Here is an 18,461-nt window from a genome sequence, read left to right as displayed (position 1 = left end):
TTGCAAAGTCAGCCTAGATTACATAGACTAGATTATGTAGACTATCAGCCTAGATTACGTAGACTACGGTGAAAATAAGGGCAACGCTATTTGCGTTGCCCTTATTTTCGCCGTAGTCTACGTAAAGATTTACAAAGACTACAGCGACCAAATAAGGAACGCAAATGGCGGCTCCCTATGGGGGCCGCCATTTGCATACGTGCTTTTTTTTTTTTTAAAGTCACCCATGATAGGCTACGTGATGATTAACGTAGCCTATCACGGCTGACTTTGCAGGTCTAGCCGTGATAGGCTACGTTGATCGTCACGTAGCCTATCACGGGGGCGTTTTTTTTTTACTTTTTATTTCGTGGCCGGGCGAGGCGAGGCGCCTCCTCCCCGGCCTGAATTTCGGCCGGGCGAGGCGGGAAGCCTCCCCCCCGGCCTGAATTTCGGCCGGGCGAGGCGGGAAGCCTCCCCCCCGGCCTGAATTTCGGGGGGAGCAGCGAAGCGCCTCCCCCCCACCGCGAAGCAAGCTGCGAGACCAGGTAAGTGCTTTTCGTGCACCCCTAGTGCCAACACAGGCAGGCCTGTTTCCCTCTACCACCCGCCACCGCATGTGTTCTTGAACAACTTCTGAATGGAGCCTTATTCATTCCCTGACCTCACAGAACCCAGGATACTTTAGGCTTTGTAGCAGTATGTTCATTTAAAACAGCAGATGGGGTGTAGACTTTTAAAAGCCTCTGTGTCTCATAAATCACTAAACAAACTTTATCATGGCCTTTAAAGGCATTCCCTTATATTTTTATATGTACGTGTCTGTGTCTGTGTGGGTGTGCACATGTGTACACACATACACACATTTTTAAAATGGAAGATAGTTGAGAGAGAGAGAGAGAGAGAGATTCAGTCCCTTTGAACAAGTTTTGTACCTGCTGCTTAGAGAACTTCTGGTGGAAAAAGAAATTCCCCAAATATGGAGCAGCAATTAAGGGCACAATCCTATGCATCTTTAGACAGAAAAATGTTCTACAACTCCCAGAACTCCCTATCCAGCATCCTTCTGTCTAAACATGCATAGGATTGTGCCCTAACAGTGCCTTTCTGTGGCTGTGTTTTGCTTGCATATCATAAGTTGTTCAGATTTAAAAGTGTCTTAAAACTAGGGGTGTATGGAATACACCCGTTCCATCCGGGCATCCGCAGGGCGGGGGGAGGCGATCCGTCCCTCCCCCAGAATCCTGCCTGGTCAGCTCCGCTCCGCAGTGAGTCCACGGAGCCAGCAGCTGGGGCCGCCTGCAGCCAGACTTCATCCACTACACCATTTTCGTCCCTGCTTTTTGCCATGATAGTCTACGTAAATATTTACGTAGCCAATCATGGCCAAGGGCAGGGACACAAATGGCGTCCCCTACGCTGGACGCCATTTTGTTCCACAGCCTGGCAGCAGATGGCTGCGGAATGAAGATGACGACCCAGACCAGCCACCGCCAGATAGGTTCCGTCCCAGGGGGAATTCGGGGGAGGGGAGTCAGTTCCGCCACAGACTCTAGGCAGCTGGATTATAAAGTAGGGATGTACGAAAGTGACTTACCTTTTCGTGGATTCTGTTCATGGTGGGGGGGGGAGGCATTCCGTCCCTCCCCCTGGAATCCCCGACAGGGGGGAGGTGATCCAGTCCTCCCCCCCCAGAATCCTTGATGGCCAGCTGTGCTCCGCGGCGGCTCCGCGGAGCAGCCAGCCAGGCCCAGGCCAGAGCCGTCTGCAGCCGGATTTCCGGCCATGGATGGCTCTGGGTAACAACAACAACAACAAAATCGCATACATTTGTGTTCCTAATTTTTCGCCGTCTTAGTCTACATCAATATTTACGTAGACTAAGACAAAGAAAAGAAAAGAAAAGAAAAGGGAATGCAAATAGCATAATGGGCGCTATTTGCGTTCCCCTTTCTTTTCTTCGTCTTAAGTCTATGTAAATATTGACATAGACTAAGAAGGAGAAAAATAAGGAACGCAAATGGCGGCGGCCGTAGCTGCCACCATTTGCGTACGCGTTTTTTTTTTTTAAACCCAGACGTGATAGGCTACGTAAGTCTTTATGTAGCCTATCACGTCTATGGAGGGGGGGGAAGACACAGACTGCAAATGACAGTTGCGGCAGCTGTTCGGAAGACCAGCCGCCTCCACCACCACCGAAGCCGCCGTTGGAGCCGCCGCCATCCAGAACATCTGCCCCAGGTATGTCTTGTCCCAGGGGGGATCCACGGGGGGTGGGGGGGCAGGCCGTTCCACGATGGATTTCGGGGGGCTGAACGCACTGGCATTCGGCCTCACCGAGATCCGTCGCGGAATTCTCTGATATCCCTATTATAAAGAATCCGGCCTCATTGGAGTTTGTGGCGGATTTCTCTGCCATCCCTACTTGAAACTCATCTCTTTTTATGCTGTCTCCCTGCCATACACATGCTCACTTTTGTCTTTCTGTTGTTCTTTAATTCCTAGATTCAAACTCTGGTTCAGAAATCATATTGCTCAGTTTATTTTTCTCTTTTCTAACACCCTTTGTTCTTTTGTGTATGTGTAGCTTTTATATTATAAGCCTGAGCGTAGGACCTAGTGCTTTTAAGATTACTTTTGTACAGTGCTTAGTAACTTTAAATATTTTCCAAATAAAATATGGCTGTCATTTATGAACAAAAACATTATGGTTTCTGTAGGGCAAAGGGAGCAGACTACATCATTTTCCTGAATTCCCCATAATCACTTTGATGATGACAGTAGCATAAGTGAGATTGGCTAAGTTCTGCCCCTAAAACAATGATGTGAAGAAAGGTTTTAAGGACACAGGCTTTCCCTGACCTGTGAGGGGCTCTGTTACTACCCTGTTGTTACTCCACAGTATTGTAATGCTTTAAAACATTTTAATTCATTATTTTATCAAGGCTGTTATATTGCTCTGTTGTATATTTTAACATGCTTAGGGATTTTAAGTCTATTAAGTGGTATAGAAGTATTTTCATAAATAAAAATACGTAAATGATCACAAGAAAGAGCCAAAGCCAGCTGAGTATGTTCAACCACCTTTGACTTCTAAATCAGTAGCCTCAGGGTTTGTTTTAAAAACTTAAGAACGTAAGAAGAGCCTTCAGAACAATGGCCTATCTAGTCCAGCTTTCTGTGGCACAGTGGCCAACCAGATTCTCCAATGGGAAGCCCACAAGCAGGACATGAGGGTAATAACCCTGTCCCACTGTTATTCCCCAGCAACTGGTATCCAGAAGCTAGGGGTGTCAAAGAAATCTGCTAGGGATGTTGGAGAATTCCGCCACGGACCCCAATGAGGCCAGATTCCAAGAATCCGGCCCCATTGGGGTCTGTGGCGGAATGGAACACTCACCTCCGTGCCCCTCCAGAATCCGTCCAGGCCGGGTCCTCCATGCGGTGATCCAGTGGAGCCAGCTGCCAGCTCTGCAGCACTGGCAATACAGCTGGCCACCATTGCCATGCCGTATCACTGTGCTAAGTCCAGACAGAAATGACGTCCACTACGCCATTTGCATCCCTGTTTTTTCATGCGATAGGCTACGCAAATATCTACATAAATATAATTTGCATAGCCTATCACATGAAAACAGGAACACAAATGGTGTAGTGGATGCCATTTGCATCCGGACTTAGCACAGTGACACGGCACAGCAATGGCAGCTGACTGTATCACCAGCACTGCGGAGCTGGTGGCCGGCTCTGCAGGATCACCATGGAGTGGAGCCGACCTGGACAGATTCCGGGGGGAGGGACAGATCACCTTTCCCCCTGCAGACCCCCCAGCCGGAACAGGGTAAGTGATCCACCCACCCCTAAAATCCACAATGAAATCATATAAGTTCATGTTTTTATGAATCCATCCCATGGATCCCACCGTGGACCAGCTTCGCCCCTGTCAAGTGGATTCTATGGACTTTAGGACTGTTTTTCTAACTTTCAGGAATTTTGAGCAAATTTCATAGCAGAAAAATATGTCACAAAAAAGGGCCGAAAATGCGCATTTCCCCCATAGGCTAAAGTGTGAAAATGCACATTGCACATGCAAATTTTGTCGGGGTTTGCATAATTTTGCACATTCAAATTTGTGCAAATTCAGAAACTAACAAAAATCCAGTTCCGTCAATGGGCAGATGACAGAAGGAAGGGTGCCTGACAACATGAGAAACACGGATGGAACAGGTTTTACACAATCCATACATACCTATCAGAAGCATGATGCCTCTGATCCTGAGGCAGTAAATATCCATCAAATATCCATAACAACTAGTAGTTGTTGACAGCCTTATCCTTATCCTCCACAAATTTGTCTAATCCTCCTTTAAAGCCATCTAAGTTGGTAGCCATCATTCCATAATTTATATCTTGTGTGAAGAAATACTTCCTTCTGTCTGTTCTGAGTCACCCAACATTCAGCTTCATTGGATGACCCCAGATTCTAGTATTATCTCCCTATCCACTTTCTCCACAACATGTAATTTTATACAGCTCTATTACGTGTGTGTGTGTGTGTGTGTGTGTGTGTCCCAACTCCCAACATATTCACTTTTTTTCTAACTAAAAGCCCCAAATTTTGCCACCTTTCTTGTAGGGGAGTAGCTAGACCCCCCTGATCATTTTGTTTGCCCCATTCTGTGATCATTTCCCTCTTCCTTGGAGTGACAGCTTCCTTCCCCGAGATACTCATTCCCCATTACAGCAGGGTTGTCACTCTGGGAGCCAGTTGCTGCTTTGTCCACAAACATCATTGCCTCTCTCAGCTTCTCCATGTCAGCTTTTCTGTTCCCTGAGAACCAGGAGCTCAGTGGGCTGAACACACCCTCATGACTTCTGTCCTAAAGATGCAGCAGTCAGATGGTCATAGAAGTTGTTGCACTCTGTGCAATTCCCTCATAGCCCCCACATCCCTGCTAACTTACTACCTTCATAACACTTTTTGTTTGCTTGCTTGTTTGGCTAGTTCACTCAGGAATTTGGGATTTGTAAGGGGGAGTGTTAATCTCCCTGGCCTTCTTGGCCAGTCACTAAACCTGCACAGGCGTTTAATTTGCTGGTCTACTTAATGCTTTCCTTTGACACCTGAGCCATATTCAGGTGTTCTTCAACTGAGAAAAGGAAATGCATGAGGAGGGTGAACATACAAGCCCCATCACCCCATCATCATTTCCATCACTCCCTAGGAGGGGAACTTTCTGAAGGGGAGAGTGTATCCATGTATCCATGGAGGCTCTTCATGAAATTTGGAATGCTGGTTTTCCAGTGTTCTCAGTTTTGTGGAGAACCTGTACAGACACAAGAGTTTCTCCTCTTCAGAAAGTTGTCCAATTCATGTAGAGGGCAGTGTAAATTATGATGGAGGGGGGTAGGCTGAGCATGCTCCTTCGCCTCACATGTTTCAGGATGCCAAAATACAGCCTCAGTCACTGGGGCTGAAATGCTTCATCAGCTGTGAATCCTCTTTATATATATAGCTGGACTCCCTCAGAATTCTCACCCTTCTCTAGTTGCAAGATTTTACCTTCAAACTCTTTACATTCTCTGTCATTCAACACCACCAAATTTTATTTTGGTTTTTTTATGTATTAAAATACATCTATTCCACTTAATAGATTAAAATCCCTAAGCAGCTCACATAAAACTACAACAGTATAAAATACAACAGTATAAAAATACAACCTCTGCTTAAAAGGTTGATGGTATCATATCATAAGCAGTAACCACAATTCCATTCACGGTTACTATATTTAATTTGTTATATTAGCTGCCCAAGCATGTTAAAATGGTATGAGGTGATGTTTACTGCAGGAATGCCATGCACGCAACACTAGGGTTGGCAGAGAATTTCTCCCCAAACTTCGGGGGGCCGAGCGCCAATGTGTTCGGCCCCCCGAACAAGTTTCGGGGAGAAATTCTCCGCACCCCCCCGCCCCCCGCACACACACCCGGGACGGGACTTACCTTTCCTGAATGTCCCTCCTGGCGGCGGGTCCCGGCGGCGGTTCGTCAGGACTTCGTCAGGGGCGGGGGCGGCAGCCGATCTTTCGACCGGCTGCTGCCGCCGCCATTCCAATAAAACTAAAAAAAAAAAAAACGCCCCCGTGATAGGCTACGTGACGATTAACGTAGCCTATCACGGCTAGATTTGCAAAGTCAGCCAAGATAGGCTACGTAAATCGTCACGTAGCCTATCACGGGTGACTTTAAAAAAAAAAAAAAGCACATACAGCTAATGGCGGCCCCCATAGGGAGCTGCCATTCACGTTCCTTATTTGGTCGCTATAGTCTACGTAAAGATTACGTAGCCTACGGCGAAAATAAGGGCAACGCTATTTGCGTTGCCCTTATTTTCACCGTAGTCTATGTAAAGATTTACGTAGACTACAGCGACCAAATAAGGAACGCGAATGGTGGCTCCCTGTGGGGGCCGCCATTTGCGTACGCGCTTTTTTTAAAAAAGTCACCCGTGATAGGCTACGTGACGATTTACGTAGCCTATCACGGCTGACTTTGCAGATCTAGCCGTGATAGGCTACGTTAATCGTCACCTAGCCTATCACGGGGGCGTGGGGTTTTTTTAACTTTTTATTTCGCGGCCGGGCGAGGCGAGGCGCCTCCTCCCCGGCCTGAACTTCGGGGGGAGAGCAGCAAAGCGCCTCCCCCCCACCGCGAAAAGCTGCGAGACCAGGTAAGTGATTTTCGTGCACCCCTACGCAACACAGCCCTTAAACCTAGTGAAGATTATCTTCCTTCTCTCTTTCTCTCTCTCTCTCTCTCTCTCTCTCTTTCTCTCATCCATTTGTGGCCAAATACTACACTGTGATCAATAAATGTTATTCACTCTAGTACTCCCTGTGCAACCAGTGAAACTACTCCTGTTAGTAATCTTGCTATTTAACATAAGGAGGCTTGTAGAAAAGTTGCTGTTTTGTGACTATACATAATGTAATTTTGTTGATAGTAGGGATGGCAGAGAATTCCACCACGGATCTCGGTGAGGCCGAATGCCTGTGCATTCGGCCCCCTGTAATCTGTGGCGGAACGGCCTGCAACCCCCCGCAGATCCCCCCCGGGATGAGACATACCTGGGGCAGATGTTCCTGGCGGCTGTGGAGGCTGCAGCTGCGGCGGCTGGTCTTCCAACCGGCTGCCGCTGCCCCCATTTGCAGTCTTGTCGCTTTGTTTTTTGGTTTTTTTACAAGACGTGATAGGCTATGTAAAGACTTACATAGCCTATCACGTCTGGCTTAAAAAACACACAAAAAACGCGCGTATGCAAATGGCAACGGCTATGGCCACCTCCATTTGCGTTCCTTATTTTTGGCCGTCTTAGTCTATGTAAATATTTACATAGACTAAGACGAAGAAAATAAGGGGAACGCAAATAGCGTAGTGGATGCTATTTGCGTTCCCCCTTATTTTCGCCGTCTTAGTCTTTGTAAATATTAACGTAGACTAAGACGGCCAAAAATAAGGAACGCAAATGGAGGTGGCCATAGCCGTTGCCATTTGCATACGCGCGTTTTTTGTGTGTTTTTTAAGCCAGACGTGATAGGCTACGTAAGTCTTTATGTAGCCTATCACGGCTGACTACAGGGACGCAAATGGTGGCAGCTATGGCCACCACCATTTGCGTCCCTGCTAGCCAGTGGCCGGATGTCCGGCTGATGGCAGAGCCGGTCGGCAGCTCCGCGGAATCCCCGCGGAGTGGAGCCGGCCGGCCAGGATTCCGGGGGGAGGGACGGAGCACCTCCCCCCCCCGCAGCGGAACCCGGCAGAGCCAGCTAAGGGGACTTTCGTACATCCCTAGTCGATAGTGTCAATAGTTGGTCCCAAACAACCTGGAACCAGAATAACTGAGAGTGCACCTTCTTCTTAGGGATGGCGGAGAATTTCTCCCCGAAGCTTTGGGGGGTCGAGCGCCAACGTATTCGGCCCCCCGAACAAGTTTTGGGGAGAAATTCTCCGCACCCCCCCGCCCTCACACACCCCCCCGGGACGGGATTTACCTTTGACGAATGTCCCTCCCGGCAGCGGGTCTGGCCGGCGGTTCGGCGGGTGTTCGTGCGGGGCGGGAGCGGCTGCCGCTGCCGCCATTGCAATAAAAGAAAAAAAAAACACCTCCGTGATAAGCTACATGACGATTAACGTAGCCTATCATGGCTAGATCTGCAAAGTCAGACGTGATAGGCTACGTAAATCATCACGTAGCCTATCATGGGTGACTTAAAAAAAAAAAAAAGCGCGTACGGATAATGGTGGCCCCCATAGGGAGCCTCCATTCCCATTCCTTATTTGGTCACTGTAGTCTACGTAAATCTTTACGTAGACTACGGCGAAAATAAGGGCAACGTTGCGTTCCCCTTATTTTCGCCGTAGTCTACGTAAAGATTTACGTAGACTACAGTGACCAAATAAGGAACGCGAATGGCGGCTCCCTATGGGGGCCACCATTTGCGTACGCGCTTTTTTTAAAAAAAAAAGTCACCCGTGATAGCTACGTGATGATTAATGTAGCCTATCATGGCTGACTTTGCAGATCTAGCCGTGATAGGCTACGTTAATCGACACGTAGCCTATCACGGGGCTTTTTAAAAAAAAAAAAAAAATTGGAGTTCGCGCCCGGGCGAGGCAGGAAGCCTCCCCCCCCCCGGCCTGAACTTCGTGGGGGGAGCAGCGAAGTGCCTCCCTCCCACTGCGAACAAGCTTCGACGACCAGTAAGTGACTTTCGTCCACCCCTACTTCTTCTTTACCAAACTGCCCAGTCACTGAGGTCATTGGAGGGTTTGCTCCTGGTGGTTCCACATAGACCTATGGCCTGGTTGGAGTACACCAGGAAAAGAGCCTTCAGTGTGGTGGCCCCCTTCCTGTGGAATTCCCTGCCTTTGGAGGTCAGGCTGGCACCAACATTGTTGCTTTCGGCATCTCCTGAAGACATTATTATTTTGAGAGGCTGTCCTTGAGTGACAAGCTGGGGTTTATTACATTCAGAGTCCGTTCTTTTAAAATGTTTTAACTGTTTTAATTCCCGGTTTTTATTCTTTTATCTTGCTGTTCACCACTCTGAGATATTTGATGTGGAGCGGTATATAAATATTGTAAATCAAGAAACAATAAATAATAAATATTTGAAAAAGGGAAGCAATCCGATTTCTGCATAGTTTGGCTGACTTTATCCATAGTAGGCAGGACAGCATGGAGCTGCTTCTGTTGAAAACAAATCCCAGAGACATCAAAATTTCATGACTGTAGGGCAAGTGCTTAATAATGCCAACTGTCTATGGGGTATGTCAAAGGAGCTCTCACATAATATATAGAAAACAGAGGCAGCAAAATGCATTCTGGCTTGTGTGCTCGTCTGTGTCTGCAGGCAGAAACCTCACTTTACAGTCTCTCTGTGGGGCACCATGACTCTTCCGCTGTACCTGCTTCTTAGCTGTTAAAATACTGCTTAGTGAGAAATTATGGATTGACCACAAGCTTTTCACCCTGGTATGTGATTTTTCTTTACATGTTGTAGAAACCAAATAGCATCTAAACTGAGCTACGTTTCTTTTCTCAAGTGGCAAATAGCTTGGACTGAGAAGATCTCTCCCTCCCTCTCTCTCCCTGTCTCTCTCTCTCTCCCTCTCTCCCCCTCTTAAAGCTTCTATATCATGGGCTGTCATATTCACAAAGCATTATTATTTAATAAAAAGTGACAGCCTGGAGGGGCATGCTGAAATGCAGAACACCACAGGAATTAGAATGGTCTGTGGTTGTTTTGTTCAACTGTCAGCTGGTGCCTTCAGTGCGACATAAAAATGTGTTCTGTAGCTAAGGGGTGTTCATGATAAAGAAACTATGTACTCCTTGATGGTCCATATTGTTTGTACATTGGCATGGCAAATTGCTCTGACCTTGGTTTCAGGCCTTTTTGACAGAGGTTACTCAGGGGCTGAGCTAGGTATGAAAGTGGGAGCCACATTTGTTTAATCATATGTCTACCCCATTCCCACATGAAGAAGGAGGTGGGGGAATCATAGAATCACAGAGTTGGAAGGGCCAATTTAGGCCATTAAGTCCAACCCGCTGCTCTGTGCAGGAATCCCTGCCAGATGGCTGTCCAGTCTCTGCTTGAATACCTCCAGTGACAGAGAGCCCACCACCTCCCTAGGCAGTTGAGTCCATTGCCTGATTGCTCTGTTAGGAATTTTTTCCTGATTAGGAATGGTGTGGGGACCTGATTCAGTCTGGGAGTACAGTGGACTCCCCCCCGTCCACACCCCCAAGCCATTCCCACTGAGCCCCTGCCCCCACTTGATGCCCCCCGCTGTGCTTGCCAAGCTGCCTGCACTCACCTGGGTCCCACCCTCCAGCATGACAATCACCATTTCCAAAATAAAGCAATCCATCTGTAAGCACCTTGAAAACAATGCAGTGATTACTCGAAGACAACATGGATTTGTCAAGAACAAATCCTGCCAGACTAATCTGATCTCATGTTTTGATCAGGTAACCTCCCTTGTGGACTGTGGGAATGCTGTAGACATCATATACCTTGACTTCAGCAAAGCTTTCGACAAAGCGCCCCATGATATCCTGATGAGCAAACTAGCTCAAAGTGGGCTAGATGAAACAATGATCCGGTGGGTCCACAGTTGGCTACAGAATCGGACTCAAAGAGTGCTTATCAATGGGATCTTCTGGGAGAGGTAACGAGCGGGTTACCACAGGGCTCAGTCCTGGGCCCAGTGCTCTTCAATGTTTTTATTAATGACTTGGAGGAGGAGGTGCAGGGAATGCTGATCAAATTTTCAGATGACACAAAATTGGGTGGGATAGCTAATACTTTGGAAGACAGAAACAACATTCAAAGTGATCTGGATAGACTGGAGCGCTGGGCAGAAAACAACAGAATGACATTTAATAGGGATAAATGCCAAGTTCTGCACCTAGGAAAAAGAAACCAAATGCATAGTTACAAGATGGGGGATACGTGGCTCAACAACACTTCAAGAGAGAAGGATCTTGAAATTGTTTTCGATCACAAGCTGAATATGAGCCAACAATGTGATGTGGCTGCAAAAAAGGCAAATGCTCTTTTGGGCTGCATTAATAGAAGCATAGCTTCCAAATCCTGGGAAGTACTAGTTCCCCTCTACTCAGCACTGGTTAGGCCTCAACTGGAGTACTGTGTCCAGTTCTGGGCACCACATTTTAAGAAGGATGCAGACAAACTGGAGAGGGTTCAGAGGAGGGCAACAAAGATAATCAGGGGACTGGAAACAAAGCCCTATGAAGAGAGACTGAAAGAGCTGGGCATGCTTAGCCTTGAGAAGAGAAGAGACTGAGGGGAGATATGATAGCGCTGAAAGGTTGGAAGGTTGTCACAGAGAGGAAGGCCAGGATCTCTTCTCGATCATCCCAGAATTCAGGACACGGAATAATGGGCTCAAGTTAGAGGAAGCCAGAGTCCGGCTGAACATCAGGAAAAATGTCCTGACTGTCAGAGCAGTACAACAATGGAACCAATTCCCTAGGGAGGTGGTGGGCTCTCCCACACTGGAGGCGTTCAAGACGAGGCTGGACAGCCATCTGTCAGGGATGCTCTGACTTGGATTCCTGCATTGAGCAGGGGGTTGGACTTGATGGCCTTGTAGGCCCATTCCAACCCTACTATTCTATGATTCTATGACTGATTCTATGATTTTAAGCATGGTGATCACAAATATGCACACATAGAGCCATACGCAAAATGGCACCATGAATCGCCCATATATGCAAGATTACAGGCATAAATGGGTTATTTAGACCAATCACACCTGTAATGTTATGTAAATGTTTTCTCCAGCCTGAGTTATTTCTAGGGGTGAACGAAAGTCACTTACCTTTTCTCGCAGCTTTTTCGCGGTGGGGGGGAGCGCTTCGCTGCTCCCCCCGCGAAGTTCAGGCCGGGGGGGGGAGGCTTCCCGCCTCGCCTGGCCGAAATTCAGGCCGGGGAGGAGGCTTCCCGCCTCGCCTGGCCGCGAACACGAAAGTAAAAAAAAAACAAAAAAACACGTCCCCTGATAGGCTACATGACGATTCACGTAGCCTATCACGGCTAGATCTGGAAAGTCAGCCGTGATAGGCTACGTGAATCGTCACGTAGCCTATCACGGGTGACTTAAAAAAAAAAAAAAAAGCGCGTACGCGAATGGCAGCCCCCATAGGGAGCCGCCATTCGCGTTCCTTATTTAGTAAGGAACTAAAGCTTACTAAAGTTTAGTAAGGAACTAAAGCTTTAGCGTTGCCCTTATTTTCGCCGTAGTCTATGTAAACATTGATGTAGACTACAGCGACCAAATAAGGAACGGGAATGGCGGCTCCCTATGGGGGCCGCCATTATCCGTACACACTTTTTTTTTTTTTTTTTAAAGTCACCCGTGATAGGCTATGTGACGATTCACGTAGCCTATCACGGCTGACTTTGCAAATCTTGCCGTGATAGGCTACGTGAATCGTCACATAGCCTATCAGGGGACGTGTTTTTTTTTTTTCTTTCATTGCAATGGCGGGGGCGGCAGCCGGTCGAAAGAAAGCCGCTCGAACACCGGACGAACCGCCAGCCGGACCCGCCGCCGGGAGGGACATTCAGGGAAGGTAAGTCCCGTCCCGGGGGGGGGCGGGGGGCGGGGGGGGCGGAGGATTTCTCCCCGAAACTTGTTCGGGGGGCCGAACATGTTGGAGCTCGGCCCCCCGAAGTTTTGGGGAGAAATTCTCCGCCATCCCTAGTTATTTCTAGTACTGGAGCCAAGGTGGGGGGAAAGGAGTTTGGCTGATAGACCACAAGGTGGTAGGGATGTTCATCAGTGTTTCAAAGATGGTTAGGCGTCTTTTGTTCCACTGTCTCTTCATTGATGGAATTGGGGGGGGGGGGTCAATTTCCTGAACTTGGTTTTTTGTTGGAAAGTACACGCTTGTGCAAATGTGCCCTTCCCAAAATACACATTTTCACACTTTAGCCAATGGAGGGGAAATGCACATCTTTTTTCTTTGTTTTTTTAATGGCATGTATATTAGGCTTATTAGCATAGTTTCTGGCAAATTTCATATTTTTGTATGACTAAATTTTCATATAATTTTGGAAAGTAAAAAACCTGCTCCACAAGTCTGCAGAATGAATCTTGTCATTGTCTTGGAAAAAGGCGGTCTGCTGTGGAATCCTCAGGTCAGATTTATAGAAAACTGAACTCATTTGAATCTATTACAGATTTCTCTAAGATCCTTACAAGACAGTAAGGCAAGAAAGGCTGAGGATGTAGCTCCCCTTTTGATGCCAAACTAGCCTTACTTCCCCTTTTGATATTAAAGTCATATCTCCCACCCTCCAGCTTCATACATAAACTGGACAGACATGTGATTAAGGGCACAATCCAATGGGTTGCACCCTCATTAGACAGAAGCCTCCAATCTCAGCGGCTTGTGAGTATCCAGTGCCATGCTGGGCTGCCATAAGCAGGGCAGGAGGGGGTGACAGGGGTGAGTTTCAGCTCTCTGTCCCCCTTTTTGTAAATGTTCCTGTAGGCAGGCCTCTGAGCCCATCTAGAGTAGTCACACTGCTGGGGGCAGAGCTGCAGCTGGAGAGACCATTGGATTTCTTATATCCTGGCCTCTCCTCTCCCCGCCCCACTCACTGTAACAACACCCCCTTTCAGACCTCTCTGAGATCCTCTGAAGCTGGTTTTGTGAGCTCAGAATAGAGTTTGCACAGTTCTTGCCTCAGTGGCAGCAAGAAAGGGAGCGGGTGAGGGTGAGGGGGTGGGGATTGGATTCCAGAGTTCTCCTGCAAAGCAGTATCTATGGCCTCGGTGGGGGCTCCAAAGCATCCTATGGTTCCCGAAATGCTCTCCAGGTACCACAGGATTACTCTTTAAATAACTTATGTCATTTTCATGTATTTCACATCAGGTTCTCGTCTGACCCTATATAATACAGTTCAAAGACTCTGAGCCTCACCTTACAATATGATCTGACTGCCTGATTGGATGCTTAATGTGCTGCCGCATGCATGCTTACAATAGGGCGTAACAATAGTTACAAAGAGCACAATGCAAAACATGACCTTATTCTGTTGTTCTGAAATTATGGTAATCAGATATGATAGCACAAAATATTAAGATCAGAATGCCAATATCACTGCATAAGGAGCAAATATTATCTACTATCGGTGTTCATGAAAAGAATTCAGAACCACACAAGCTATTTGCATGACCAAGGTGTCACTCAAAAGGCAATACTTCACACAATTTAACAAGTGTTGCTCAATGACCTTAGCATTGCAATTATTTCTAAGTACTTTCTATACCTGACAGTGGCTGACACTTGCAACTTGGAGTTTTGGCTTAAATGTACAATATGTGCAAGTTTTCTTTTATTATTCAGTAAGGACAAGGCGTGCTTAATTTCCTTCAAATTGTGTTATTTTAGATAGCAATCAGAATGCACAGAACTTAATATGCAATAATAATAACAACAACAACAACAACAATAAATGTAACTAATTAAGTATTTTTTTACATAACACCTGAAATCATGTCTGTGGCTTAGCAATAAAAACTTCTAAGGGTTCCTGAAGCTAAATTGCGCGTTAATTGCCTATGATATCTCATATCGCAATTATCTCTCTAAAAGAGAGGATAAGAAGAAAGAAAATATATTCCATTGTGATTGCAGAGAGGTAATCCACTTTCATGCTGGCTTTGGTACTTTGTTTGCAGTTAGACTAAATGTTAGACCTGGCATTCTTCCCTAGGTGAGAGACTAGCCATCAGTAGGATTGTCTGGAGATGTATTTCTCTCCATACTGGTGTGTGTGTGTGTGTGTGTGTGTGTGCGCACACACACACATACTGGATAAAATTGTCCTTCACAGGCAAGACTTATACCAGTTCCTCTAGAGGAGCCTAATCAATTCAGACCACTAGATGGTGATCTAGCTGAATTAAACAGATAAATGTAGAGAGGGCAAAAAAAAAAAAAAGTGTTGCATCAGTAAATCAAGCCATGGTATTTAATTGTCCTGGCCCAAATCTCTAGTAAATTCCTACACATAGATAAATTTGAGTTGAGTTGCCTGGGGCGGGGGTGGGGGACAATCGCGATGAAAGGGGGAATGAAATGTTTGTTTTACCTATATCTTAAGTCGAAAGGAAAATTAAAAACAGAGATTGGGATGTCATTTGAACCACAAGAAACTAGGCTAATGTGTGCCTTGTGGATGCCCTGCAGTAAAATCAGTGATTCAAGACACCCCAGAGGAAGCAAATATCACAACAACCTACTGGAGATATGTTGACAGTTTAATGCAAGGGGAGAAAAAAATAATCAACTGACAAGATTTGTCTGGCATCAATTCTTTGGAACTGCTTAGAACGGCAGTGACCTAACTAGCTGGTGGAAGTTTTATGAACTCAGACAGCAAAGGCTTCCCCCATACAGGTAGAACCATCGAATAGGAACACTTTTAATTTGATGCAATTCATTGAGATATTGATTTGGGAGTTTGATGATTTATTAACGTAACATGCAGCACACTTGGATGCCTGAGTAATGATGGCACTGTTACTGATTTTGAAAATAAATCATTGTAAATCCTTTAAGAAAACAGGAGTGCTATAAATCTCAGAAGAAAATTGGGTGCACTGGAGTTGGAGAGACCTAGGAAATACCACCCGGCTGGGGGAAAAGGAACACTATCCCTGGCTAAGACCCCGTTTCCATGTGACTCCAGTGCACAGAACTGAGTTGGCAGAATACTTTTCAGTGTTATAAAATTATTTGCACATCTCTGGTATGTGTTGTTGTTGTTGTTTACATTTCTATACCGCCCAATAGCCGGAGCTCTCTTGGAGGTTTACAAAGATTAAAAACATTACAAATACAATATATAGAGATTAAAAACCATTTACATAAAAATCACATGAACAGACAATATACACAAAAGAAGTAAAAAAAAAAGGTGTCCCCAACCAGTCGTGTCCGACTCTAGGGTGCGGTGCTCATCCCCGTTTCTAAGCCGAAGAGCCAGCGCTGTCCGAAGACGCCTCCGTGGTCATGTGGCCGGCATGACTGAACACCGAGGTGCACGGAATGCTGTTACCTTTCCCGCCGAGGCGGTACCTATTTATCTACTTGCAATTTCTTGCTTTCGAACTGCTAGGTTGGCAGGAAACACAAAAGAAACATATATCTAAAACAACTTCAAACAATCTCAAAAGCAAACAACCATAACCAGAAGACATTCCAGCCAGGATCGATTAAAACTTATATGCTGCTGATTGCCTGAGAGAAGAGAAAGGTCTTAACTTGGCACCCAAAAGATAGCAATGTTGGCACCAGGAGGGCCTCATTGGGGAGATCATTCCATAATTTGGGGGCCACCGCCAAAAAGTCCCTCTCCCTTGTTGCTGTCCTCTGAGCTTCCCTCAGTGTAGGCAGCCGGAGGAGGGCCTTAGATGTTGAGCATAGTATATGGGTAGGTTTGTATCAGGAGAGGCGCTCCATCAGGTATTGTGATCCAAAGCCATGTAAGGCTTTAGAGGTTAAATAAAACCAGCACCTTGAATCAGGCTCAGAAACATATGGGCAGCCAGTGCAAGTGGGCCAGAGTTGGTCTTATATGTTTGGACTTTCTGGTCCCCATTATCAATCTGGCAGCCACATTTTGCATGAGCTGCAACTTCTGAACCATCTTCAAAGGCAGCCCCACCTAGAGTGCATTGCAGTAATCTGACTTGGAGATTACCAGAGCATAGACAAATGAAGCCAGGTTATCCCTGTCCAGATAGGGGCATATCTGGGCCACCAACCGAAGTCGGTAGAAGGCACTCCGTGCCACTGAGGCCACCTGAGGCCACCTGAGCCTCAGGTGACAAAGATGACTCCAGGAGGACCCCCAAGCTATGAATCTGCTCCTTCAGGGGGAGTGCAACCCCATCCAGAACAGGTTGAGCACCCTCCATCCATTCAGAGGAACCACAAACCAACAGCATCTCAGTCTTGCCTGGATTGAGTTTTAGTTTATTGGCCCTCATCCAGTCCATTATTGCAGCCAGGCACCGATTTAGCACATCCACAGCATCACCTGAAGAAGATGAAAAGGAGAAATAGAGCTGCGTGTAGGGATGGCAGAGAATTCTGCCACGGATCTCGGGAAGGCTGAAAGCCAGTGCATTCGGCCCCCCAAAATCTGTGGTGGAATGGCCTGCCCCCCCACCCCCCCCTGCGGATCCCCCTGGGACAAGACTTACCTGGGGTGGATCTTCCAGGCAGCGGTGGCTCTGGTGGCAGCTTCGGCAACGGTGGCTGCAGTGGCTGGTCTTCCGACCGGCTGCCGCCACTGCCATTTGCAGATTTTTTGGGGTTTTTTACACCCACGTGATAGGCTACGTAAGTTTTTATGTAGCCTAAAACGTCTGGGTAAAAAAAAAAGGCGTATGCAAATGGCGGCAGCTACGGCCGCCGCCATTTGCATTCCTTATTTTGGGCCGTCTTAGTCTACGTAAATAATTACGTAGACTAAGACGGCAAAAATAAGGGGAACGCAAATAGCGTCCACTACGTTCCCCTTATTTTCGCCATCTTAATCTACATAAATATTTACGTAGATTAAGACGTCAAAAATAAGGAATGCAAATGGCGGCAGCCGTAGCCGCCGCCATTTGCGTACGCAGTTTTTTTTGTTTTTTTTCCCCAGAGCCCTCTGCGGCCGGAAATCCAGCTGCAGACGGCTCTGGCCTGGCTGGGTCTGGCCGGCTGCTGAGCCGGCCAAGGAGGATTTGGGGGGGGGAGGAACGGAGCACCTCCCCCCGTCCAGGATTCTGGGGGGAGGGACAGAATGCCTCCCCCCCCACCATCAACATAATCTGCGAACAGGTAAGTGATTTTCATACATCCCTAGCTGCGTGTCATAAGCATATTGATGACAGTGAGCCCCAAAACTCCAGATGACCCCACTCAATTATTTCATATAGATGTTAAATTGCATGGGGGACAGAAGTGACCCCTGTGGAACCCCGTACTGGAGAATCCATGGGGCTGAGCAATATTCCCCAAGCACCACCTTCTGGAGCCGACCATCCAAGTAGGAGCAAAACCACTGCAATGCAGTGCCTCCCACTCCCTGCTCAGACAATCGTCCCAGAAGGATACCATGATCGATGGTATTGAAAGCCTCCGAGAGATCAAGGAGAATCAACAAGGTCACACTCCCCGTCTCTCTCCCAATATAGGTCATCACACAGGGCAACCAAGGCTGTTTTCTTGCCAAAACTTGGCCTGAACTCCAGCTGAAATTAAGGATGGGTGGATTCCCTACCTGTTGTTCCACAGGGGAATCTGCCTGCAGGGGAAAGTTATCCATCCCTCCCCCTGGAATCCATCCAGACTGGCTCCGCTCTACGTCGATCCGGTGGAG

This window comes from Heloderma suspectum, chromosome 3 (genome assembly GCF_057233095.1).
Source record: "Heloderma suspectum isolate Gila_16-S chromosome 3, 16-S_ref, whole genome shotgun sequence".
Taxonomy (NCBI): Eukaryota; Metazoa; Chordata; class Lepidosauria; order Squamata; family Helodermatidae; genus Heloderma; species Heloderma suspectum.
Note: the sequence above shows the minus strand (reverse complement) of the source record.